The 26785-nt window shown below is 38.7% G+C and overlaps 1 long non-coding RNA gene across 2 annotated transcripts in view; it reads left to right on the top strand.

Moving 5' to 3' along the window:
- Positions 1 to 13730, top strand: part of LOC115283413 — a 44923-nt gene extending 31193 nt beyond the window's left edge. Inside the window, exons 3-4 of one of the 2 annotated variants that reach the window (XR_003905013.1) lie at positions 9125 to 9340; positions 13702 to 13730. This is a non-coding gene — a long non-coding RNA (uncharacterized LOC115283413). Of the gene's footprint in view, positions 1 to 9124; positions 9645 to 13701 lie in introns of those variants that run through there. The other variant, XR_003905010.1, reaches the window with a different exon arrangement.
- The last annotated feature ends 13055 nt before the right edge of the window (positions 13731 to 26785 follow it).

Genomic DNA, 26785 nt, shown 5'->3' with positions numbered 1-26785 from the left:
GGGCGGGCACCCCGGGTGGGGCCACGGCGCTCCGGGGGCCTCCGCAGCGGCCCGGCCGTGTTCGCCGCCCGTGGCCACCGTGTTCACCCTCACGCTGCCCCCCTCGGTGCCGGGGGGAGACTTGGCCCACAAATACTACTTACTGCGTCCTTACCGTGTTCCAGACAAAAGGAGTAACAGTGGTGCTGACCAAGTATCGCGGAGAGTATTCCAGTGCGGGTGGAGACCGTACACCAACTACCGAAAGAACAGTGACATGTTGAGTAGTGATGAGTGGAGAGAGCAGGAGGGAAACGTGATGGAGAGTGGGACAGGCAGTCGCTCCACCAGAAGGGCTAGCCAGGAAGGGCCTCCGAACAGCAGATGGTAGTCGAAACCTGAATGTTGAAAAGGAACTGGCCATGCAGGAAATTTGAGGGAGAACACTGAAAAGTGGAAGCTAGTCGTGGCTTAAAACAAGCTGCTTCTATTAAAAAGAAAGCAGGGACCATTTAAATGACATGAGCGATTGTTCCATATTTGTTATACGATTGTCTTATACTTGGGATGAGGCACAAGATGCAGGGTCCGTTTTTAATTTTGCCTGGCCGCCAAACATAATAACCATCCAGTAATGTCTGATTTTGTCAGAATGGTGTTGTAACGTCAGGTAGTGAGTCTACAGATGGAAAACATGGAGTGTACTAGTTATGTTTTGCTGCCTAAGACAGCCCCAAATTTAGTGGCTTAAAACAGCCGATATTTATCTCACATTTTCTGTGGATCAGGAATCTAGGTGCCTTTAGCTGGGTGCTCTTACTCTGGACGGGGTTGTTGTCAGGGTGTGGACGGAAGCTGCGGTCTTTTCAAGGCTCATCCTGGGGAGGAACCGCTTCTAACCTCGGTCCAGTTCTTTGTCGGTGGGTCTTTCTCTGGAAGCCCACTCTTGTGATGAGAAAGATGGCACCTTAGTCCGACATGTCAGTCATTTTGTAAACCTTGTCTTGGAAGTGATTGATGCACGACTTATTTTATTCCTGGAAGTTAGTAAGTCCAACCCACACCCAGTGGGCAGAGGATTAGGTAGTGGGAACACCAGGAGTTGGGGATCACAGGGGGCCATCTTCTCTCTGCCACATTGAAGGTCCTTGGTGTTCCTTTTACAAATCATTACCTTTAATCTTTCTTTCAAGTCCTGTTGAACAGATAGAAGCAATATTTCATTAGCATAGTTGGGAATGGAGTTACCATTTCTTCAAGGGTTACATTAAATAATAGAAATAACTATAAAAAAATAAAGGCAATATGAGTTTTGTTTAAAGAAGTGATAAAAGAACAGTAGGTCTGGGGATCTGTAGAGAGTTTGGGAAGTCTGTAATTATTAGCTCTCAAGTACTTCTGGTCCTTAGTATAAATATTGTGTTACTAGTGGAGAGTTACATTCATTTTTTGGCACTGTTTTCCTCTTCCTCACAGTTTTCCAGTACCTTTAGATTGTGAGGTTGTGCATGAAACAATCAATCATCTCCTTTTGGCTGTTTGGCAGAGACAGCCAATGACTTGTTCTGTCATGAACTGAATTCATATATATTCATGAGGCCCAGAGAAACACTTCATTGTTTCAGATTGTTTTGTTATTTTAGAATAAATCATAAAGACACCATCCCACCCATAGCTGGTAAGGAAATATTTGTCCTATGATCCTTACCTTTGTGGTTTGTAGTGTTTTAACTTGCACAGGTTAGCCCACATTACATGTCTTTTTTTTTTCTTAACAGTAAGTTACATACCTTTTTAAAAAAAACACCATGCCTGTGTTCCCTTGTATCAGCAAAAATTAGAGACATCTAAAAACTGGAGTGACATGTGTCCGAAGGTAGAGGGTTTTAATTTCCACAGACTGAGGGACTCATGGCAGAATGGTAAACTTCGTACAGACAGGTGTTATGTCAGCTTCCAAATTCCATCCACCTCAACCTTTCTTGTCCCTCATTTATTTGTGCAGAACCTTCCAGGAATCAGTTGTAATTGCATAATTTTGTATTCTGCCAGGATGTCTGCATGAACCTCAGTAAAAGCAAAAATACCACCAGCAGCATGAGAACAACTTACTGAAAAAGCTATTTTAACACCTCTGATTAACAGAAGAGGTGAATAGTTCTATTTAAAGCCATCCAAATTGCTCACATTGTCTGTCTTTCCTAATCAGTAATCAGATGCTCATAAAATCTTGTAAAATCTAGGGAAATAAAATCCAGAGACAGTGAATCCCAGAGACATAAAAGTCATAGAACATTCTTAAATCACCACCAATGAGGTTCTCAGAAAAGACAGCTTATTGGATTGTCCCTTGGAGTTATGAGTTCAGCAATAAAGCTTGATTCAGACATTTACTGCTTTGGCTTCTAACAATGCCTATTTGTTTAGGCGGCCTAGTGCCTATTTAAAGCCTAGTCAACTTCTTGCCATAGGGATCACCAGTGTTTAAAAGGACAAATGGTAATATAAATGCGGCTCCACACAGGGATGGAATCGGACTAATTGAGTTTAAATCCTGACCCTGGATGTATTAGATGGTGAAATTCAGACAACTTATTTGATTTTTAACCCTCCATTTTCACATCTGTATTATATGGATACTAGTGTTTATCTTATTATTATGCACGTATATGCTGGCCATAACTTAAGAATCTAGAAATTTTAGCTATTGTTTTTATTCTTACTTATTAGTGTGATTAGCTGCAAAAAAGAAGAACCCACCCCTGCTAGGGTAAACAGAAAAAGTTTTGATTTATTTATTTTTCAGAAAAAGAATGTAAGAAAGGAGACTAAGTGGCTCATAAGTTTTGGGAATGGGAGGTACAGGCAATCAGACTTGGAAGTGATATGAAATGGGCAATGTCTAAGTCACACCGTGGAGGCTTCCAAGGGGCAAATATACTGGAGCTCAGGAGTTAACATAAATTGTGGGGCCCGATGCAAAGTGAAAATATGAGACCACGTGTTCAAAAAGTAAGAAGATTCCCATTTAAAGACCCTGAAATTGAGAGCTCTCTCCTTTTCTCGGCAGGCTCTCTCACCACCTGTCATGGTATTTTTCTTTTTGCTATCTCATGTTGTTCGAAGCAAAGAAGAACAAAATTTGAAAAAAATTTTGTACAAATTTTATTCGTCTTCGTGTTGTACCATGTCAGTCTTCAATGCAGGTACAGGAGCATTTAGCATATGTGCAGGATGACTGAAATCATAATTCATGTGTCATCATCTTTACCAGAGTATGTATTTCATTCTTACCAGAGGAATAGAAACTTTGCCCCAAATTAATTTTTTACTTTATATCTCGATATGTGGGCATTCTACCAAAACTCTGTCTGTGTGGCATCCTGATAGGCAGGAAGGACTGGTAAGAAAAGGTGACTTGGGTTGCCTTGTGTGTCCCTTTTCTTCTGTCGGAGTTCTGTCAGAGTGGCTATGGCAGAGGAATAACATGAATGAGAAGAGCTATAAGAAGGTTTGTTGGTTGTTTGTGTTTCTTGGAACGACATTGTCTTTTTTCTGTTTTGGAAGCAAGATCTGGTTCAGATGCAAAAATGTGGCTTCTCAGGGCTGTCGGCACTTCCCACCTCCACACCTGTCACTCCATAGTAGACACGAACACGTTTGCTCTGTCCTTGCTTTGAACCTTGCTGGACTCCTACACATCGCGGATCTGTGGAATGCTGTGGTTACGGTCACTAAATGCTATATGCAGGTGGCCGGTAAGGAATTGGGGGAGATACAGATACTGGGCAAATTATTACATTTAGCATTACCTGGCTGGGGTATTCCCTGAAGATTCTGTTTTTAATCCGGGAAGGGATTTTGGTGTCTAAATATTCTTTTCCAAGAACGTAAATGCTACTTAAAAAAAAACACACATCAGGCTACATGAGACTAAGCAGAAGAAACATGTACATAAATTCATCATTGTCCTGTTGGGTGCAGAGAACCTAAGGACAAATGTCATCTGACAGAGTCAGATTTATGATCCAGAATTAAAAAGAAATCCATTGGAAAAATTTACAGTGGCTTAAGCCACCTGGGTTATCTCATAAAGTCAGTTTGATAGAGAAATATACAAACACTAACTCCGTTCCCAAGAATCTTCTCTTGTGACCTGTCATCAGTATGTACTATCAATATTGATGAGCTGAATTTATATAAAAGAAATGTCTCCCCTCTAATAACTAGGGTTGAGTGTATAAAGTCGTCATGGTAGGTAGGGTGTCCTGAAATCTGGAAATTCATTTTCAAACTTATTTTTCATTCTTTTTTAAACCTCCTATTATTTTTTCAAGTAAAATTTGTTTAACTTTTAAGACATGTTAATTTTGATGCGTTACATATTTCACTCCATTGGACATATTAACCAAGTTTTGTAAAGAATTTCCTAGCTATAAGATTGTTGGAGTATTAATCTTCCTTTTTGTTTTATTTTACTACTGTAAAGATTTTACACTCTGCGTGCTATAACAAAATGTTAAATTAAGTCAGAAAGACACAATTCTTTTTTTCATGATAGAAATACTGTAGATAAACTGGCTTCTGTTATTCTGGCTCATCTTTATCAATTCAGATGATTTGGATGAAATTATATAATACAGATACACACACACACACACATACCACACACTGCACACTGGGTACCTACTTTGTTAATTTATTTTTTGGCATGTTTTTCATGCCAGACTTATTGCTCAATAAATGTTTGTTAGGACAGGTGACTCTATGAGTAACTTATGAGCATTCTAATGAAGATGTTAATTTACCTCATAATGGATAATAGACTTAGGTGAAGAAACTTCATAAAACTAGACTTCTCATTTTCTGTTACTAGCATTTTCAATTACATTTTAAGAAATTTTTAAAAAGGGGTTAGATCAAGAATCTAAAGAAAAAAGTAGAAAACATTTCTGGACCAGTGTGGGTGCTTTTCTAAATGGAATCGTGTGGTTACTGAGCACAACCATGATAGTCTACCAGCTCTACTTTTAATCCTCAGGAAAAAAATAATTAACTGAGCTCATGATGACCCTACTAAATTTCTCAGACACTCTTGATGCTAGACGCGGCCATTGATTAGATTTTGAGACCAATGAGATATGAGCAGAGTGACATGGACAATTCAGATTGCATTATTAAGGGTGAAAAATTAAAAAGCAATCTTATACAAGTGCCTGTGATTTGGGATTTATACTACGTACAGCCAAATTTTTGTTCTAAATAATGCAATGCCCAAATAACATGTTTTTGAGGACAAAAATATGATAAGAACTCATTAATTTTTCAGTGGACACAACTAATGTAAGATGTAAATAGTTGACCTATATATATACACACATATGTGTATGTACATGTTAGTTATAATAATTAAATATTTATCTTCCAAATAATTTGCCCCAATTCTCTTGGTTTTGGAGCTCTAATTTTCATCAAATACTTGCTTAGACCATCTCTGGCCTTTCGAGGGGTTTGAGTGCCAGTAAGGTGGTCCTGGAGAGCTTAAAAAGAATAAAGTTGATTTCCTATACTGACATGGAAAGACTTAGAGACATTGTTAAGTGATGAAAGCAACTTACAAAATAATGCATAAAGTATAAATCCAGTAGAATAACAAGTATAAAAATAAATTTATTATAGCTTGGCATGCATATATGCTGACTTATGTGAGTGTTTGTATGTGTGTGTACATGCATGTGAATGTATAAATTAATAGAAACTTTTTAACAGTATATGGAAAATTGTTAATAGTAGTTACCCCTGAAGAAGGACAGGCATTTGGAAGGGAGTTAGGTGAAGGCGATACTTAATTTTTAGTCCATATGCTTCTTTTGTTTGAATACTGTATAATGAAAATGCACTTAGAAATTACTTGTGGAGTTTAGTGTGTGTGTGTGTCTATGTGTGTGTGTGTAGTGAAATTGAAATATGTATTCTCAAAATTAAATATATGTTACATATACTTTTAAAAATTTATATATGTATATATGATAGAAGTAAAAGCAAACTCAAGAAGGTTTAGTTTAATTGTGTTGTCTGTGGAAAAGATTTTTGATTTTTTTACTTTGTAGTAAAATCTTCCCTGGTTTGACTCCTCATTCAGTAACATGTTGGAAATAGCTAATCGGTGAGTTACATGTATTCTTTGAAAATCATAGGTTATAATGTAACCTTGTAGGGTGGCTGTTAGTGTTACAGGTAATATCACCAGACTGTTCATACACTGTTGGCTGGTACATTAGAGGCACTCAGAAGATCCTATTATTACTGAGATTATTCTTAAGTTGAAAAACTGAAATTAAATCTTTTTGATCTATCATAGTTATAATTTCATTAAGCCAGGAAAAAATTACAATGTGGGGAAAGACAAAGCTTGACATGAAAAACATAGGCCATGTTTTAAGTAAGCATACTTTGTAAATAATTCAGTAAAGTTGCAGTTAAAACTGTTTTGTAACAGGGGCACGAGGGTGGGTCAGTTAGTTAAGCATCCAACTTCAGCTCAGTCCATGATTTTGTGGTTTGCGAGTTCGAGCCCTGCATTGGGCTCCATGCTGACAGCTCAGAGCCTGGAACCTGTTTCAGATTGTGTGTCTCCCTCTCTCTATCTTTCTGCCCCTCTTCCACTCATAGTCTCTCTCTTTCATTCCCTCTCAAAAATATATAGACATTGAAAACATTTAAAAAATGTTTTATAGCATATATGATGCTATTTATAAATTAATTTAGGAGCACCTGGGTGGGTCAGCCAGTTAAGCATCTGACTTCGGTTCCGGTCATGATCTCACTGATTCTGGTTTCAAGCCCTGCATTGGCTCTGTGCTGACAGCTCCGAGCCTGGCGCCTGCTTCAGGTTCTGTGTCTCCCTCTCTCTCTGCCCCTCCCTCCACTTATACTCTGTTTTTTTCTCTCAAAAATGAATAAACATTTTAAAAAATTAAAGAAATTAATTTATTAATTTATAACATTAGGGATCACATAGATGAAATGAAACAGTCCTTTTCATAATAAAGAAATAAATAATAGCAACAAACACAAGGGAACCAGAAAAGACTCTAAAAAAGAACGTGTCAACAACACTTTGGCACCAACTTTGGCGCAGGTCGTAAACTCATGGTTGGTGAGTTCAAGTGGAACTCACCAACCCTGAGATTATTTCCTGCGCCAAAGTTGGAAGCTTAACCAACTGAACCCCCTAGGTGCCCCTCATAGGTCCTTTTTAATCTTCCTTGCTGGAACTTTTCATAAGGAGTCTCAGATGGGACTTTGAAAAGCCTCTTAGGCTAGGAAGCCAAGCCAAGGACTTGTTCAATTATGTCTTTTTGCAAGAAAAACAGATTCTTATTGAACATACATAAAATACATATATTATCATGATAAATAAGAATATTTAATAAGAGTTTCTGAATTCTGGAAGGATCGGGTAGGGAGAAAAAGATAAATACTTTAGGGTTGTTTTTTAATTTTTGTGGTTTTTAGGTTTTTGCTTTTATTTTTCAGAGAGAGATACAGAATGCGAGTGGGGAAGGGGCAGAGAGAGAGGGAGGCACAGAATCCAAAGCAAACTTCAGGCTCTGAACTGTCAGCACAGAGCCTGACATGGGGCTCAAATCAAAAATGGTGAGATCAAGACCTGAGCCAAAGTCAGACACTTAACCGACTAAGACACCCAGGTGCTCCTACGTTGTTTTGGGGGTTTTTTTTATGCTTGTTTATTTTCGAGAGAGAGTGCAAGCAGGGGAGGGGCACAGAGAGGGGGAGACACATTATCCAAAGTAGGCTCCAGGCTTCAGCTGTCAGCACAGAGCCTGTTCCAGAGTCTTTGTCTCCTTCTCTCTGCCTCTCCCTTTCCCATTCTCATACTCTGTCCCCCTCCCTGCGCCCCTCCAGGGCTCCTATGCGAGCATCCATGTGCACGTGCTCTCTCTCTCTCAAAAATGAATGAACATTTGGACACCTGGGTGGCTTAGTCGGTTAAACAACCAACTGTTGATTTCAGCTCAGGTCATGATCTCATGGTTCGTGAGATAAAGCCCCCTGTGGGGCTCCTCACTGACAGTGTGGAGACTGCTTAGAATTCTCTCTCTCCCTCTCTCTCTCTCTCTGCCCCTACCCTGTTTTGGCTCTCTTTCAATAAAAAAATAAATAAATAAATACACTTAAAAAAATAAAAGAGCCTATACAATCAGTTACTAATCTTGTTGTATTCATGTACTGAGGCCAAGTTTATTGAAACTAGACTTTATTTGCCAACAAATTGGTTTTACTATGTTATCTTTGATAGAAATGGGATGATTACAAAGAGAAAAAATGTTTCAGTATTAACCCTTTGTAGATATCAGATCCAGGGCTATTAGTTATCTTTGAGGTTTTGTTTTCTATCTAAGCTGGAATGACTCCTAATTCTTCTGATTTCCTTTAATACTTGCCTAGAACTCTCCAAAATAACATTTCTAAATTTCTCCTATTCTTTTGAATTGGAGTCACTAAAAAACTCAGAATGCCATTTCCCCGAAGCCATGAAGGTAAAGCTAGACAGCTTGATATAAACTTCAGGGACATCACAGTAGCCTCTGTGTGGACAATCTGAATGCCTGCTGCTCTGTGGCCACGTAGCAAGGTCACCAGAGACATTTACACAGCAACTAGGGCAATCTGACTACTACTAACTGGCCTCACTCCATTTGAACCTGCTTTGAACCTGACAGCTAGAAATTTTCTCAACTGACTGCTGTCCAAACTCAGAAACTGAATTTATAATTTGTTCAAACTGTGAACCTTTGTTTTTCTTTTGTTTCCATAGAAATGTATCTTATTTAACGACTTGACTGCTCACATCACATAGGGGCCTAATCTATGCACTACCACCTCCCGAAATAAAATAACCTCCCATTCACTCTGTCCTAAGTAATCAAGGGGGTATTTGATTGCTAATATATCATGTTGTGCCAATGTAAAAAAATAAATAAAAGTTATAATTCATTTGAGTTGTTGCACTGTTTAAATCTTGGCTCTTGGGAATCTCTACGCTGGGGAATTTTTAATCCTGGGCTGTTGTTTTCATAGTCATCACACTAACCTCTCTGGTGTGTTGTATACTCTCCAGGGTTTTAAATGCCTCTCAGCAGCTGCTCACACACTAAATGGTGTCCATCAGGATTGGACAACTGGATGAAATGAACAATACCCACATAAATGATGAAGATGGTGACTACATGGCCCTCCGGCGTGATGACTCAACTAATGGAAACAGCAAATATGTGATTCTTCTGTCTGACTACATTACTGGTGCTAACCGAGTATGACGATTCATGCTCTTCTGGTTGGTCATATTCTCAGCCTGCCAAAAGGGGGGAATTGTTAAAATCAAAGAAATAGACTGACCTTGAAAATTCTCTGAGCAGACAAAACCAGTTTAGTCTTTGAAGCAAAGCTTAACTTAACACATTTTGCAAGACGGTCTTGACATGGGCCATTTCTTGCTTATGCTTCTGGAAATCAAAAGCAAAGCTTAAACTGCTTCTCCAGGTTGATATGAGGTAGCCCCTGATCAGTTCCCTATCATTTAAGAAAATTCTAATATTCTAACCAATCACCATGAAGAATAAAGTCACCGGTTTCTCTTCGCACCAGCTTCTTTATAACAAAATTGCCCTGAGCCTCATTCCACATTTTGGTTTGAGTGCTCCTCATTCGCGAAGGGTCTCTGTGGTATGTGCACAATAAAATTTCACTAATTACTACTTTGGCGCTTCATTGGTTTCACTGTGACTCTTTCTGAACTTTTGACAACTAGCACTTATCCCAGTTACCCAAGGAAAGTGGTCAGTGGAGCGTTGCTGACATCTGGAAAGTGTCTGTGCCGTCCCCCTGGATGGGCATCAAGCGCATCCTTGAAAGGGCATCAGGGTGGAGGGGTGCACCTCTGTGTCTGCCCACAGTTTTAGGAGAACTTGACAAAGTGATTTTGAATCTCAACTGGAAGAATAAGCAAATAAGAAAAGCCAAGTTTTGGAACAAGGAGAATAATGAGAAAGGATTTGCTGTCACAGGTATTAAAACATATTTTAAAGTCTCAGTAATCCCTGGTAGTACTGTCATAGGAATAGACCAAAACCTCAGTGACATGAATCTGAAGGCTAAAAACAACCACCTGCTCAACAAAATATTTAGTGAGTGATTGTGGGGCAGCAGATCGTTTTTTGTTTGCTTTATTTTGTAGTTGTTGTTTTGAGATCCTCAGAAGATTAAGGCACTGATGTAAGTCGTGACTATCAGGGTGCTGTCCATTTCTTACAGGCGACCTCCATGTCGTAGTGGCCTTGCAGATAATCAGCTTTCGTAAAAACAACAACAACCCAATAACTTCATGTTCTTAAAAATGTCCATAAGTGGAAGCAATTAGGTTGTTGATGTAAGATCGTCTTAGTTGAGGATATAAACCCCAAATATTTAAGACTTACAGCAAAGCTGGAGGTCGGCCGTTTACTCTGCTGTGACCAGCGTCTGTGTGGCGGGTCACCAAAAGCTGTGAGTTCAGTGTGGAAAGCAGGAAAAAGGACCAAGAGATAGGGCATCTGCTCCAGCTGTGTGGAACTTTGCATTTATGTATTTGGCTAATTAAATCATAATTCTAGTATTATGAAGAAGAGTAGGAACACGAGGCTTCGTTTCTTCTTGCTAATCTATAATTCTCCTAAAAGTCTGAACTGTCAATGGATAAAATCAGTGGGAAAGGTTTAGATGTTCAGTAAGAGTTTATTTTAAAAATTTACTTAAAAATTGGGGGGGGAGCATAACAAAAAGCTCGCTACCTTGCACCCTATCTCAAATAATCTTTATATAGTGAGTCTGTGAATCAAAAAGAAGTAAAATGCATATATATGTGTATCTGACCCTGGTAATAGCAAAAGCTTTTATAAGCATGAAGATATAATCAGAAACTAAAATAAGTGAATTATATATGCAATCATATATATCCATGCCCACACATAGACATGGATTAAGTCTTATATGTAAAAACCATATATGATTTAGCCTCTCAGAAGAATCTAAAGCAAAGATTCACATTTGGGTAGTGTTTTGGAAATGTGATCCCAGATGGCAGGAGTGAGCTACAGAAGCAGAAAAAGTCAATACAAGGAGACATCATTCAGTTCGCTCCCTTCTTTGTGTTAGATTAATCTGCCCGTAGAGATGTTCTGAGAAGACTCAAAATAGCCGCTTGAAGATTCAAGGAAAAAGTTCCACAGCCCACAGCCTTCATTAGTCAAAGGTGGCAGTGACCAGAGAGTATTGATTCTGCCATATTTTCATGTTGCAGAATTGAGCACAAGTGAGTTCCTAGGAGTGTGCTACTTTCAGGGTGGAGAGAGCCCAGAGCAAGAAGCAAGAGGTTCAGGGACAAGGGCTTCAGGTGAATGCGCCCACAGGAAGTTGGGTGAAGCCAGCAGGGAAATGGACTTCACAACAGCGGCAGCAGCAGGAGCCGAGCTGGAACCTCATGGTACCCATGAAATGCTCAAGACGACAAACGAGGAGCACCGCCAGCGTGATTAAATGGAAAACCAAATTAGAAATAAAACCCTTTCTACTCATGATAAAGCATTTATAATGACTTTATAGGTAAAGACCTCTTACAAATACGTGGAAAGAATTAAAAAAGTACAAGGTAAAGATGAAGAAGCAAAGGAAGAAAAACTCTGATGGTAAATTTGAAAAATAGTCCCATTCGTTAACAATTCTAGAGATGAAATGAAACATTTAAGATATACAATTTTCACCTCTTATATTGGCAACTCAATAAAAAAGTTATTCTTCTCAGGTATAGGGTGGATCAAAAGAAATGGGCACTTTCACATGACTGATGATTATTCAATAGAATATTTTTGAAGAGCACCTTGGTATTAATCACAAATATGCTAAAGTGAGCACATGCAATAATCAAGGAATCATTCTTTTTACTACATTTTCAGAACTTAAACTAAATAAAAGTATGGACTAATTTGCAGAGTAATTAAAACTGCCAATCAATAAATGAAAAAAGAACCAAATGCAATAATGAGCAAAGAAATGAAAACAAAGTATTTATTACCTATTAAATTTTAAAATACTCTGTATCAGTTAAATTGCTGAGATTTTAAAAATTGGCAATACTAAATATTTATAAAGGGACATCTACAGTGTAGGTAAGTTTGTACATGAAGCTCTGGAAATAATTGGGTATTAGGAACCAAATATTATAGACCACATTTTAAGGAAACAATAAGAGATACAAATATTTATACACAAAGATGTTTGCTTCAATGTATTTAAATTGCCAAGGAATTAGAGACAACTAAAAAGTGTCTGTCTGAAATACAGACACTTTGAAATATCTATCCACGTGCACCTTAAGGGTGAATTCCAGAATCTTTCCGTGTTAAGTCAGGAACAGTGTAAGATTGCTTATCATCACTGATCTAAATTAACATCAGTGGAAAGTTTTAACCAGAGGAATAAATAACAACATATGATGGGAAAAAATACAAAACACTGAAAAAACAGGAACAAAGTTATTATGATTACCAGGAAATACTCGGATAGTCAACTAAAAATGTATTAAACAGCATTAGTACTGGGATCAGTTACAAGATCAGTTATCCAATTCTGTAGCTTTTCAAAGAATATTTAGAAAATATGAGGTAAGAAATTCTCATTTCAACAGCACCCTGAAACGTAAAATATGCTTGCGATTGAAATTAAAAAAAATGTATAGACAGATACAAAGAAAGCTGTAAAACCTGAGTAAAGGACAGAAATAAGCAGAATACACAGACAAAATAAAAAACCAAAGGAGGTGGGAGGAAACCTTTGGAAGTGACAGACAAGTTTATGGCGTGACTGGGTGATAGTTTCACAATGCACATCGATCTTCAAACCGTCAAGTTGTGTACATTGTGTATGTACAGCTTTTTATATGGCAATCATACCTCAATAAAGTGGTCTTTCAAAAAGAAAATAATTTGTGTCTTTTTGAAGAAATAGACCACTGTTGAAATATCCAGACTCTGCCTTCCCTGCCCCTTGTCCATTGCCAGTGGGAGGGCTATGATTTATCCAGCTGCGTTTCTTCCCAATCACCTCCACGTCCCCCACATCTTTTTCTTTTCTCCTCTCTCCAGTTCTTCAGTCCCTTCATTTTCCCTTTCCCCCCAGTCCTTTTCAGTTTCTCTCTTTAGTTTTTCTTTCTTTATGATAGGCTATGACCCGCAGAGCTGATGGTTCAACCCTCAGCTTTTAGCCCAGCCGTGTTTTCAAGCTTGGATTCTGTCCTCAGTCCTCCATTTGATTTGAGTTATGTTCACCCGATGCTAAATATTTCTGAATTTAAATTTATTCTACAACCCCTCAGAGTTATCGATCCAAACCCCCAAACTAGTCATGTCACTTTTTTGCTCAGAATTCTTCTAGGAGCTCACATTGATTTTAGAGTAAAATTCAAGGGCGCTTGGGTGGCACAGCCAGTTAAGCATGTGACTTCGGCTCAGATCATGATCTCACAATTTGTGATTCGGAGCCCCGCTTCAGATGAGCCCTGCTTCTCTCTCTCTCTCTGCCCCATGTGGGATTCTCTCTTTCTCTCTCTCCCTCTCTCTGTTTGCCCTCACTCACTTGCACCCTCTCTTTCTCTCTTTCTCTTAGGAAAAAAGGAAGAAAGGAAGGATGGAAGGAAGGAAGGAAGAAAAAGAAGAAAAAGAAAGAAAGAAAGAAAGAAAGAAAGAAAGAAAGAAAGAAAGAAAGAAAGAAAGAAAGAAAAAAGAAAGAAGGAAGGAAGGAAGGAAGGAAGGAAGGAAGGAAGGAAGGAAGGAAGGAAGGAAAGAAAAGAAAGAAAGAAAGAAAGAAAGAAAGAAAGAAAGAAAGAAAGAAAGAAAGAAAGAAAGAAGAAAGAAAGAAAGAAAGAAAGAAAGAAAGAAAGAGGAATCAAACTCAAACTCCTTAGGCTGAGAAAATGTTATTCACACTCTTCCAGTGCTTATTTCTCTGGCCTTTCCTAACTACTCCATGGGAGGCACTTCCTGACAAGCAAGACAGGTTTAGTTTCTAAAATTTGCTGTGCTTTCTCTCACTGCCACATCTTTGTGCACTACTATTTCTTCTGTCTGGAATACTGCAACTTACTTGCTTTTTAATCTGCCTCTTTCTGTTCATCCTCAATGCTCTGCTCAGAATTCACACCCCCTGGAAATCTTTCTGGTCCCCTCCAGTGACTTTGAGCCCTCGTTCAGTTCTTTGATTTTCTCCTGCCCTGACTTCTAGCCCTGTACTGTAATTATCTGTTTAACCGACTGTCTTAATCGTGTGCAGGGAATTTAGGGGAGGCAGCTTATTCTATTACTGCAGGGCAAACCAGTCTCTCGTACAGAAGTCCTCAGTTTGTGTTAGCTGTAGTGGTAAATAAATGAAGAGGAACAAAGAAAGCATATGATAAATCCCATAGGGAAAAAATTTATCCCTTTGGCATTGATAAGGAAAAATCAATTTTTAGGTCGAACATGTGGAGGTTGGGCAATGAAGATGAGGATTAAAGATGTGAATTCTTGAAAGGCTGTAGGCCTTGTTTTGAATCATACGATGATTTCACTGGATCAAAGAGTGGCTTGGCAAGCAGTTGTTAGGGAACACTGAACCGGTGCCAACATTTCTGAGCTGATCTACTCCAGAGTGAATAAATTTTAAGGGACTATAATTATCATGTGCATTAGCCACCTTTATCATCGGAAAGGTAAAACAGTACTGAAATCGTGCCGTAAATGACAACATTTATGTGCTTAAAGGTTGTCTTTAAAGGCTCAATCTTAGGAAGATTTGATCTGGAGGGACACAAGCCTTTCAAGTGCTTCAGCCTCGGACTTGTATGGTATTTGGAGACAGTCACCCTAGGGCGTGGCTGTGCACAGTTGTATTTTGTTTTGCTCAACTTCTGAGGCCAGCCAGATTCCTGGGACTACCAAGTATGGCAACAAAACCAGCAGAACATTCTGATGGTCAGTGAACAGCTTGCAATGTCCTGGCAGGAGCGGACTTTCCCCAGTCTGGTTTAACTTCTTCTTGGGCTGTTTGTCGGAGGAGCCTTGTCTTCCCGACCACAGTCAGGCCAACAACCCCCAACTGCTATATAAACAGACTGGAGAGTTCGGCCCAAAGGCAATCTAAACTGTTAGTTGACATAATAAAATTCTAAGCCATAAGACATTTTAAGGATCCTCTCTGTCTTTCCTTGTTGAAAGCAATTTTAATCAATGCTTCTTAATCAGAGAATAATGGTTAAATTGTTTCCATGAGATTTTTAATTGACTTAATCTTTTGCCAACCTTAAACGAAGCTAAAGCCTTCAATAAAGATTGCAAAAGGGCCAATTAAAGGTAAAAGAAATGGCAAACAAAAAATTAATGGTCATAATGCAAGCATGGCTTTTCCATAAAGAAATTATTTTTTCTCTTCAAAATAAACTAGTAAATCTTTTCTCTTCATATTATGTGTTCCAAGCTATGCTTGATGTCAGTATGAAATCAAATTGATCTAATAAATCCTTAAAGGAGAAAAGGCATGGTTTATTTTTGTTGCAATTATATTTTAAGAAATCAATGGGGGGGCACCTGGGTGGCTCAGTCGGTTAAGCCTCCGACTTCGGCTCAGGCCAGATCTCACATTCATGGGTTCGAGCCCCGTGTCAGGCTCTGTGCTGACAGCTAGCTCAGAGCCTGGAGCCTGCTTCCAGTTCTGTGTCTCTTTCTCTCTCTGACCCTCCCCCTCTATGCTCTGTCTCTCTCTCTGTATCAAAAATAAATAAAACATTAAAAAAAACTTTCTAAAAAAAAAAAGAAATCAATGGGTATCAGAAAATTCCACATGTAACTATGTCGAGATAAAGGAACTCTATTTTAAGTAGGGATTTTTTTCTTTACTCAATGTAAAAGAACTGTCTCTAAGGGATAAAAAGTCTCCAAAGGTGAAATGCAACTTTAACATATCAAGAGATAAAATAACCTGGTATTTTGGATATTGCAAATGTTTATGAAGATGGTATGAATTCTGGTGTAGAAGCTTAGATATGATATATATATGTATAATGCATTTATATGTTTAAATCAATTTAATTTAGAAAGCTGGCCCTCATTTTCCTGTCTCTCCTTCCCTTACCCCTCATTAAGGGCTTTGTAGAGTTTTCTCTCTAAGGTCAAAGCTCTGTGGAGGTTCCTCTGGACACTAGTCATCAGCAGTCCTTCCCTCCCGGGTCCTAGCGAGTTACCCAAATCCAGGCTACACGTTCCCTTTATGGTCAGAGGCTCTGGAATTACATATCCTACCAGAACTTTAATAAAGGGGGTTATCATGCCTTTCTGAATATCGGCCACCATTCTGGGACCCTGTCAGAGAGGAGGGCTTGGCCTCTGGTCTTTCGTGGAGCACACATACCCAAGCCCAGTCCTTCCCCCCCAACTCTACTCCCTCCTCACCTGCCTGGATGAAGGAAAAGGAAAATAATGCTAAGTAATTACCTAGAAAAAAATATCCTGCCACATATGCAAAGGAGATCATCTAAAAAATTTTAAATATTTTATCAGTAGAGAATTAATGGATAGTTTATATCAGATCCATATAGCCCATCCAATGCCAAGGTTTAAAAGAATGAATCTGTATGTTCTGATATAGGAAGATGTCCAAGATAGGTCATTAAATACTCAATGTAATTTGAGAAATCCTATATATAGCATGTTCCCGTTTTTATGACAAAAGTTAAAAAATATATATGTGTGTATATGCAGAAATATCGTACCTAATGTGCTTATAAGTGCAGAAAATGTTGAAAAACATCACAAGATCCTCCTAACTGCGATTATTTCTGGGTAGTGAGGTTGGAGGAGAAGTGAGAAGAGGTGATTTTACCCTACTTAATGAACTATTGACATTTTTTACAACATGCAGGTATCCTTTTCATAATTTTATAACCCCGTTTCTTAAAAAGGTAGAAATCTGATGATGCAACTCTTTTTCCATAATACAATAAGCATAAATATTATGAAGTAATTAGGTTAAATTTCTTATGACAAGAGCCTTAAGAAGGATACTTGTTCAGAAAATTTAAAAATATAAAGCACTACTTTCTTTCAAGGTTCATAAATAAAATATTCTGTGCTGAAAGTCTGCATGTATTCTTTTCCCTATTTTAGTACTGTATTATATTTTAAATAATTTTACTGATCTTAAATGCATTGTGCTGTATGTTAGGATTGGAAATGTACATTCTCTGATTTTACTGAGATTAAAATAAATGTCTTTATATTATTTTAAATTGTAATACATAATCCTCAGAGACCCATCTCCTGAATATTCAGAAAATCTTCCTTTTCTCCCAATTGTCCTTTCCTTTGTATTTCATCATTTGTTAATTTAGTCTATATTTTCAAGAAAGGCCTCGAAAAAAAGAATTTTGAATAATGAAAAGAAAATTTGCAGGAATGAAAGGCATAAAGGCGTTAAACTGAATGGGGAGGCTGAGCAACTGCTATGGAAACTTACAGATAAGGGATGGAAAGACAGGAGAGCTGGCTCACGAAGATGTTTGTTCTGCAAGTAAAAGGATCTAATTGATTAACATTTTTTTTAGAGAGAGAAAGAGAGAGAGCACGCAAGCAGGGGAGGGGCACAGAGACAGGGAAAGAGAGAATCCCAAGCAGGCTCTGTGCTGTGTGCTATTAGTGTAGAGATCATGACCTGAGCCCAAATCAAAAATCAGATGCTTAATCCTTTGAGCCATCCAGGTGTCCCTCAGCTAACATTTTACATTTTTTTAATGTTTATTTTGGGGGGGGGCAGGGTGCGAGTGGGGGAGGGGCAGACAGAAAGGAGACACAGAATCCGAAGCAGGCTCCAGGCTCTGAGCTGTCAGCACAAAAATGCTGTGAGTTCAAAAATGCTAGGCTGTCAGCACAAAAATGAGGGGCTTGAACTCACCAACCGTGAGATCATGACCTGGGCCAAAGTCGGACACAACCAGAGGAGCCACCCAGGCACCCCTCAACTAACGTTTTTAAATGAGATGTCCTGACATACATTTTTTAAAGATCCCTGCTGTATCTTATTCTGGAGAGTGCATTTTAAGGTGCTAAGAACGGGAGATGAGCAATCAGTTAAGTAGTTAATGACAGTAGCCCAGACGAGTAATGATGAAAACTTGAACTAAGCCAGGGGCAATCTGGGTAATAATAAGAAAGGGGATGTTTATTACTTCTGGTTTTGTATTCAACACAGGGCATCAGTTGTATAAGCTTGTACAAATATGACTACACAGCAGTTTATACTACTTGAGAATTACTGAATGTAGGGAATTAGAAAAAAAATTGAGGGGCAGGATTAGATGACAGTGGATATGTAAATGAGAGTCTTAGTATTACTTGACAGAAGTTTCTAAACCAAGTTCTAACATTTTGCTCTGAGACACCATCCTACTAAACTTGCTGTCAGTCGCTGGATAGATTTCTCGAGCTCTGATTCTAGCTGTCTCTTTGACAATTTCTCTTGGATTTCCACCAGCACTGTAACCTCATCCTAACCCAGTCTAAACTCACTATTAAATGCCAAACTCTTCCAGTCTTGGTTCCCCTGACTGCTCCATCTCCCGAGTCACCCAGCTTTAAAATTTTATTTTTGGGGCGCCTGGGTGGCTCAGTCAGTTGAGCATCCAACTTTGGCTCAGGTCGTGATCTCACAGTTCCTGGGTTCGAGCCCCACATTGGGCTCTGTGCTGACAGCTAGCTCAGAGCCTGGAGGCTGTTTCAGATTCTGTGTCTCCTTCTCTCTTTGCCCTTCCCCTGCTTATACTCTGATTCTCTGTGTCTCGCAAAAATAAATAAAATGTTAAAAAAAATTATTTAATAAAATAAAATAAAATTTTCACCTTTGCCTTCATATCCATTTACCTGCCAACCTATTCTCAGGGTCTCTAATCTTGGTCCTAGCTTTCCCTCTCTCCTTCAAGTTCCGGATTTTATTATTTTTCACCTGAGTTCTCAAAATAATGTGCCCCCTTCCCATGTTCCTGTGTAACTCCACCTAGCCCATTGCACACATTGCGTCTAGAGTCAGTGTCCTGAAACCGTGTGCTCTTGGCCTTGTTCTGCTTGTAATCTGTCAGAGCGAGCGGACATTTCGTGTAATGAGATTGCTTTGGAAAACTCTTTCTTATTATCTACTAAAGTTGAATATACACGTCCTCTATTTCATCCACTTCACAACTAGATTTATAGCTAACAAAAATGTATATCTATAGCTGCATCAAAAAACAGGCATTAGAATGTTTATAGCAGTTTTATTAATAATAGCCACAAGCTAGAACCAATCCAGTCTAGGCTGGATAAATACATTGTGGGTGTCAGTGCAATTCAATAGTATACAACGATGAAAAAAGTCACCTCTATCAAATTCTAAAACAGGAAAAATTAATAACTGGTGTCAGAAATCAGAATAGTCTGTATTTTAGGAGGAGGATGAAAGAGGTTACTAGGGAAGAGGAGGAGGGGAACTTTTGGGTACTGGAAATTTTCTATCACTTTATCTCTGTGTAAGTTACATGGTGTTTTTACTTTGTGAAAATAAAAAACACCAAACACACATATTCACACTTACATCCTTCAGTGGCTCTCCACTCTCTACCAAATTATATCTAATCTATTGAACCTGCAAACAGGACTGTAGTTAATGATCTGCTCCAATCTGCCTTTCCAGTCAATGTGGACACACTGTTTCCCATGTTCCCTAGCACAAATCCTTCATTCCAGCCACACAGTGGCTGTGGGACCTCTACACCATACCTTCCGTCTGTACATAGCCTGGAAGCAAATTATTTTATCAAAAAGACCAGAATTGAAATTAAGAAATTTCTGTAGCAACTTTATTTCCCAGAAAGACTGTCGTGGTATTGGGTCAAATTTTCTGCTTTATTCTTTTTTTTTTGGTTTTTTAAAACTTTATTTTTGACAGAGAAACAGAGCGTGAGCAGGGGAGGGGCAGAGGGAGACATAGAATCCAAAGCAGGCTCCAGGCTCTGAGCTGTCAGCACAGAGCCTGATGTGGAGCTTGGACCCACGAACCATGAGATCATGACTTGAGCCAAAGTCGGCCACTTCACTGCCTGAGCCACCCAGGGGTCCCTCTGCTATATTCATTTTGTTCTCTAATATTCTGGCATATTAGGGAACTATAGACTGTTAGGTCTCTACTACTAGTGATGTAAGGTCTTAACAGATGTAGGCTTGGCCAGGAAACCCGTTTGTACTTGAATAAGAGATTCCTTAGGACCTTCACTCAGGAAAGAGTGAAGTGAGACTGCAGGCTGCCAGGGCTAGGAGCCTGACATGACTCTGGAATGATCCTGAGGTTGGTGGACGACAATCAAAACCACACTGATCAAAGTATTTTGCCAAAAATCTGGGTCAACATTGATAGCTGTGAGAATCAGATATGGCTGCCAAAGTTTCTAGTGAGCAATGGTATCACTGTAGGTGGTAATTGTTGTGTCCATCTCTGTGGAACAAAGCATTAATCAGTCACTGGAAGATGCCAAGAATATCCAGGCCCTACGGAGAAATAAATACAGGAAAAGGAAATGGGTTCAGGTGTTGGCCAACCGAGCTGAGCTTTAGGGCAAGCTTTCCGTCTGACTGTACAAACTGGAAGAATCTGGAGCAGCGTTCTAGTTAAACAGATTAGGTGTCTGCAGTGGAGACTCTGGGGACAGGGCACATGTGTATTTTGCACGTGCATCTCACACTTCAGCATATATAATGATGACTGGGAGAGCTTGTTAGAACACAGGTTCCAGGATTCTATGCCCAAGGGATTCTGATTCAAAGTCTGAGGGCCTTTTTTATACTTATTTATTCTTGAAACAGAGCACTTGCGGGGAAGGGGCAGAAAGAGAGGGTGACACAGAATCTGAAGCAGGCTCCGGACTCTGAGCTGTTGGCACAGAACTCGATGTGGGGCTCAAACCCAACAGCCTGTGAGATCATGACCTGAACTGGAGTTGGCTGCTTAATCAACTGAGCCATCCAGGTGCCCCTAAAATACAGCTTTAGAATACATATCAGGATTTTGTGGAACAGAATAAATTCTAGCTCCCACTACTGAGGACAGGATATTTAATATGCTACCGACCGTGGTCACTGAGTTCAGAGACTTGTGTGAGCTGAATGTACAGTGAAGATATCAGGTCCTACCGTGCAAGGTAGCAAATGCCAGTGAAAAGGACAGATTACTCATCTCCCTAATTTTTACAATCATACAGAAGCCCCGTTCCTACTTTGACATGTTGCCTAAAGCTTGCATATAAGGTTTTTCTTAATAACAGCTTGCCGGCATTTTTAGGAAGTTTCCTGGAGCATTTGCCTAGTTTGGTGGTTTATATCCCAGGACCATTTTGCATATGAAGGGACATTTGGCAGTGTCTGAATAAGATATTTTTGTTGTTCACAGCTGGGTGAGGGAGGTGCAAGTGGCATCTGGTGGATAAAGCCCACAATTGCTGCACAACACCGTACAATGCACAGGACAGCTCCCCTAACGATTATCTGGCCCAGAATGTCACTAATGCCAAGACTAAGAACTTTGTTTAGAGCAATATCCACTGGATTTTGAACTTCCACTTGGGTTTTGTGTCAGGCTCTACCATGCCTTATAAATAGCAGTATGTAAATTAATATTATATGTGTTGGGGAAGTTTATAACAACAACAGAAACACATTTATTTTACAAATAAAACCAAAAAGCATTTAAACAAAATAAAAGTCAAGAGACAACTAGTAATGCTGGTGAGGGAGGAGGAAAATCCTACAGAAGGATCAAGTTAAGGGGAATTTGTTCAGTGGAATTTTAAACAGGAACTTGAGAGAAAAGGCAAGAGGGCAAAGCCTGTGTCTCATTCAGCTTTGCAGACCCTGAACTACAGCATCTTTGACAAATACTGGACTTAACACATATTGACATGAAATGAATGAAACATGTTAATCCATCCTCTTTTTAAGGATTTTTAGGCATGAAGATTCTATGGTAGTTTTCTTTCTCTTCTAAACTGACAGTGGTCAATCACATAGCCAGTTAACAAGTTCTGTCTTATTAACTAGAACCCTCTGAACATAGTTTAACTCCATAGAGAACAAGATATAGCTCATTATTGCATTCAAAAAACATATTTTATTTACATTTATTCTGGTTCTTCCCCTGTCAGAGATAAAAACAATTGGTCAGTCTAATTATTTTTAACCAGAGAACATTTACACATTCCTTAGTGTTTAATCAAACTTAACAATCTCCTTCCTTTTAACTTTTGTTCTCCATCTTAAATTGAATAATTGTGTTTGTTGGAGACTCCTCTAATCTTTGAAAAGTCATTTTTAAGTTCAAAGACTAATGAGAAACAGGACTTTAAAACTCATATTCCATGACTATTTTTTCCACTGGACTAGTTTTTTCTTCTGGGCCTGGCTTCGTGCTGGCTAGACACTTTCATTTTTCTTTAATTTCTCATTGAGGTAGGTACGTTTGGTGATGTTTTACACATGAAGCAACTAACTTAGATTCAGGAAATATAACCAGTTCATACAGATTACAAATGCCGGAAATAAGATTCACAGTCAGATTTTCTGATTCCAGTGGTTGGAGTCACATGATCAATAATACTATTAGAGCATTAAAATTACTTTCCAGCTTTTGCACATCAGAGTAATAGTAGTAATTCTACATCGTTATTTGATTGTATTGTTAATAATTGAACAACATCAATGATTCAGCTGAGGACTGGAAATGAGATTTCAAAGCCTAAAAACAGAAGTTGCCCAATCACCATATTGAATGATGCCACATCTAATGCTTCCAAGGTTCTAGTGTCATTCACAAAATTAATAGCTTAATTACTGTACCTTCATTTTCAGACAGATAATATTGTCTTAATTATCTATGGATGTGTAACAAGTTACCCCAAACCTTAGTTAGAACAACATCTGTTATCTCATGGCTCCTGAGGATGCCTCTGGTTTAGTCTTTCATAAGGTCACAAGGTATAAGCCGGGCTGCAGGCTCACCTGAAAGGTGGGAGGTGAGATTTGTTTTCAAACTCATCCATGGGGTTGTTGATAGAATTCAGGTTCTCATGGTTTGTTTGGCTGAAGGCTTCATTTCTTCGTTGGTAAGAGACGTCCAGTCCTTGCCACTTGGGCCAACTCTCCATAGGAAAGCTTATTTCATGGTAGCTGGTTTCTAGCAATGCAAGTGAGGGAGCTACAGCAGGTAAAGGAGACAGAAGTCACAGTCTTTTGGTATAATCTAACTGTAAAATTCCCATATTATCACTGTATTTTATTCATTAGAAGTTAGTCACTAGGTCCAACGTTTACTCACGATTGGTTCAGGGGTATGAATACCATGAGTTAAAGATTATTAAAGGCCATCTTTATGATTGCCTACCATAAATATTAACCCATTTTTGAATATGTGAAAGGACAGTTTTTCTATATTTCTTTTTTTTTAATGTTTTTATTTATTTTTGGTACAGAGAGAGACAGAGCATGAGAGGGGGAGAGGCAGAGAGAGAAGGAGACACAGAACCAGAAGCAGGCTCCAGGCTCTGAGCTAGCTGTCAGCACACAGAGCCTGACGCAGGGCCCGAACCCACGAACGTGAGATCTAGCCTGAGCCGAAGTCGGAGGCTTAACCGACTGAGCCACCCAAGCGCCTCTATATTTCTTAAATCATTAATTTATCCACTTGCGTGACAGTATTCATAAGATAAAAATCATTCTTGTCTCACAGGCTTTCAAAGCCATCAGACAATTAGCCACTACAGTACAATGGGGGAGGGGCTGACTCCAGACTTGAGGAGGTAGAGGGCAAGGGACTTTCCTTACTCCTAGTTTTATCTAAAGTGAATCTGGAAGGAAAGATAAGTATTAGCCAATGAGGAAGGGAATGAGGAAAATGATAGAGGATGATTTTCCAAGCAGGAGAACAATGTGCATACGAAGCTTTGGAGATGAGAAAGAGCATACCTTGTTCAGGGGAATACTTTCTTAATCAATTATATCAAACATTTATATCCATAATCTTAGAGTTTGTGGTTATTCTTAATGAAGTACTGTTAAACTGGTCAAAATAACTGTTAAATATCAGATTTATGATTATTTCCATTTTATCAAAGTAGTTTTCTAATTTGATCTTGTACAATGTATTGGACCGAAGAACTCCAAATGTTTCCTGTCCACATGCACCAAGCATATTGCTCTCATCCCTAATTTTGTTTCTGCCTGAGGTAATATCCTAAGGCTGAGCCTGCACAATACTAGGTGCAAAACAGATTTAACAATTGTAAATGAATTTGGCTAAAAATAAATAAATAAATTTGGTCAATCTGATTAACCCACCATAATAATTAAGCTGCAATGGGTGCCTGGGTGGCTTGGTCAGTTAAACATCCAACTTCGGCTCAGGTCATGACCTCATGGTTTGTGAGTTTGTGCTCACGTCAGGCTCTGCATTGGGGTATAGAGCCTGCTTGGGATCCTTTCTCTCTCTCTCTCTCTCTCTCTCTCTCTCAAAATAAATAAATAAACTTTTAAAAAACTAGAAAAAAAAGAATTAGACTACAAATTAAAATATCTTATTTTACTGTGACACACAGACACGCAAAATCATCATGGGGAAGAGACTAGATTATTTGGACTGTCTAACTTCATTTTAGGCATCAGGCCTACTGGTCAATGGTTAATATTAACATACTTCATGTAATTAATATCAACTATTCATCCTGATAAGCAGGATAAAAATTCTTCAGTTAGTATGTTAGGAGAATGCCTATTTTATAATCTCCATGTGCGTACAATAAACTGATGTATTGTTTTTCAGGGAGGATGTTAGAATAAGTGACTACATACAAGCTTAGGAGAGGGATCCGATTGCTATGAGGCAGTGCATGAACATTCACTTGAATTTTTTAATTTATATAATTTTGATGGGGTAGAAATTTGAACACTTGAACCCTTACCCCATGACCAGTCTGGTCCCACTTACACCTCTAACTAAACTCCTCCCAAATTAGTTTTGAAGTTTATTCCAGACATCATATCATTTTGTCTAAGAACAGTTCAGCATGTACTTCTGAAAGAGAAGTAGATACTGATTCTAAACAAAAGCATAATAATACTTGTCTTCTTAAAAAACTCAGTTATTTCTTAGTATTATTAGATAATTAGTCTTTATTCTTCAGTTTAGTTTCTGTTTATAGAGAGATAGATAGATGGATAGAGAATCAGTAGTTCTCCACTCGGATGATTTTGGCTGTAGGGGATATTTGGAAATGTCTGGAGACATTTTTGGTTATAATGGAGGGGGTGGGGATACAGTACTGGCATCTAGTGTGTAGAAGCCAGCCAGGTGTGCTGCTAAATACACAGAACAGCCCTCCATAACAAAGAATTCTCTATTTCAAAGTCTCAATAGTGCCATTTGGAGAAACGTAGATGGATAGATGAATAGATCGATAGGTAGGTAGGTATGTAGGTAGGTAGATCCGAATAGCAGTTACAACAGGCAAAAGTGTATAAAGGGGAGAGATACAATATATACGTGCTATCAGGTCGATTCAGTAACCACACAAAAGGCAAAAATCGATCTAAAATTGAAATGATGATTCAGAGTGTGTAATTATTCCAATCAAAATATCCCATAAACCAGAGGACATTTCATGATTTTTTTAGAATGGAGAAGAGTAATATTAATGGAACATCTGTTTCAGGTGTGGATAAAGAAGTTCAGGAAAGTATTATGTTTCTTAACATATGCACAGAGTCAAAGGAAGCAATGAGCAAAATGCTTAGCAAAGACAGGTAGAACATGTATTAGGCAGCTAATGAAAAACCTAGCAAAAATTATTTTGGATTTGCTACACAATGATCTGTCAGGAATGGCCTTTTTTCATGCAAAACACTGCTATGAATTTTCACGATTGTGACATATTTTTAAGATGAAAATTGATAGTAGTTATTTAATGCAGAAAGAGCTATGCTCATTATTTTCCACACAGAACCCCTGGCAATAATTTACCTAGCAGAGCTGCAGTTCATGCAGATCAAAGCTGCATTATTTAAGTGTGTCCAGGGGGCAGATTTTAGCTCCTCCATATGCCTAATACTTTAAAGGAAAAAAAAGTATATATCGGTTTGCTTCGTGAGAAACAAAGTATGTTTAATAGGTGCTACCCGCAAGTCCAACAAAACTCACCCAACTCCTTCTTGTTATCTGGAAGAACCCGCTCCCTACCCTAAATACGCTAAAATCTGAGGGGAGTGCAGAACAATTGTGGGAATGTAAATCCCGTCAAATGAACAGCAGTGTATTTTCATTTAAATTAAACCCGAATGTGCACTAGATTCAGGAAAGGAAACGGCAGAGAGGGAGATAGTCTGGAGTTGCTATAGAATGTGCTTGGCTGCGTTAGCTCCCAGACAACTGATGAAGCGCAACTCTGAAATTTCAGGCCATTTGTATACCAAGCTCCTCCTTTTCTGTAGTCTTCTCTTCTATTGGTAAAATTCTTTTGCAGGGTCATGTAGGGATCCCACCCCTTCTCTGTGTTTTCACTCTGAAGCTCTATACAACTTTACACCTGAATGAACGCCAAACCTCACTGGATATATAAAGGGAACCTTGAAGAGGAATTTCGCAGTTACAGTGCAGA

Source organism: Suricata suricatta, chromosome 2, assembly GCF_006229205.1.
Source record: "Suricata suricatta isolate VVHF042 chromosome 2, meerkat_22Aug2017_6uvM2_HiC, whole genome shotgun sequence".
NCBI classification, from domain to species: domain Eukaryota; kingdom Metazoa; phylum Chordata; class Mammalia; order Carnivora; family Herpestidae; genus Suricata; species Suricata suricatta.
Note: the sequence above shows the minus strand (reverse complement) of the source record. Positions and strands in the feature narration are given on the sequence as shown.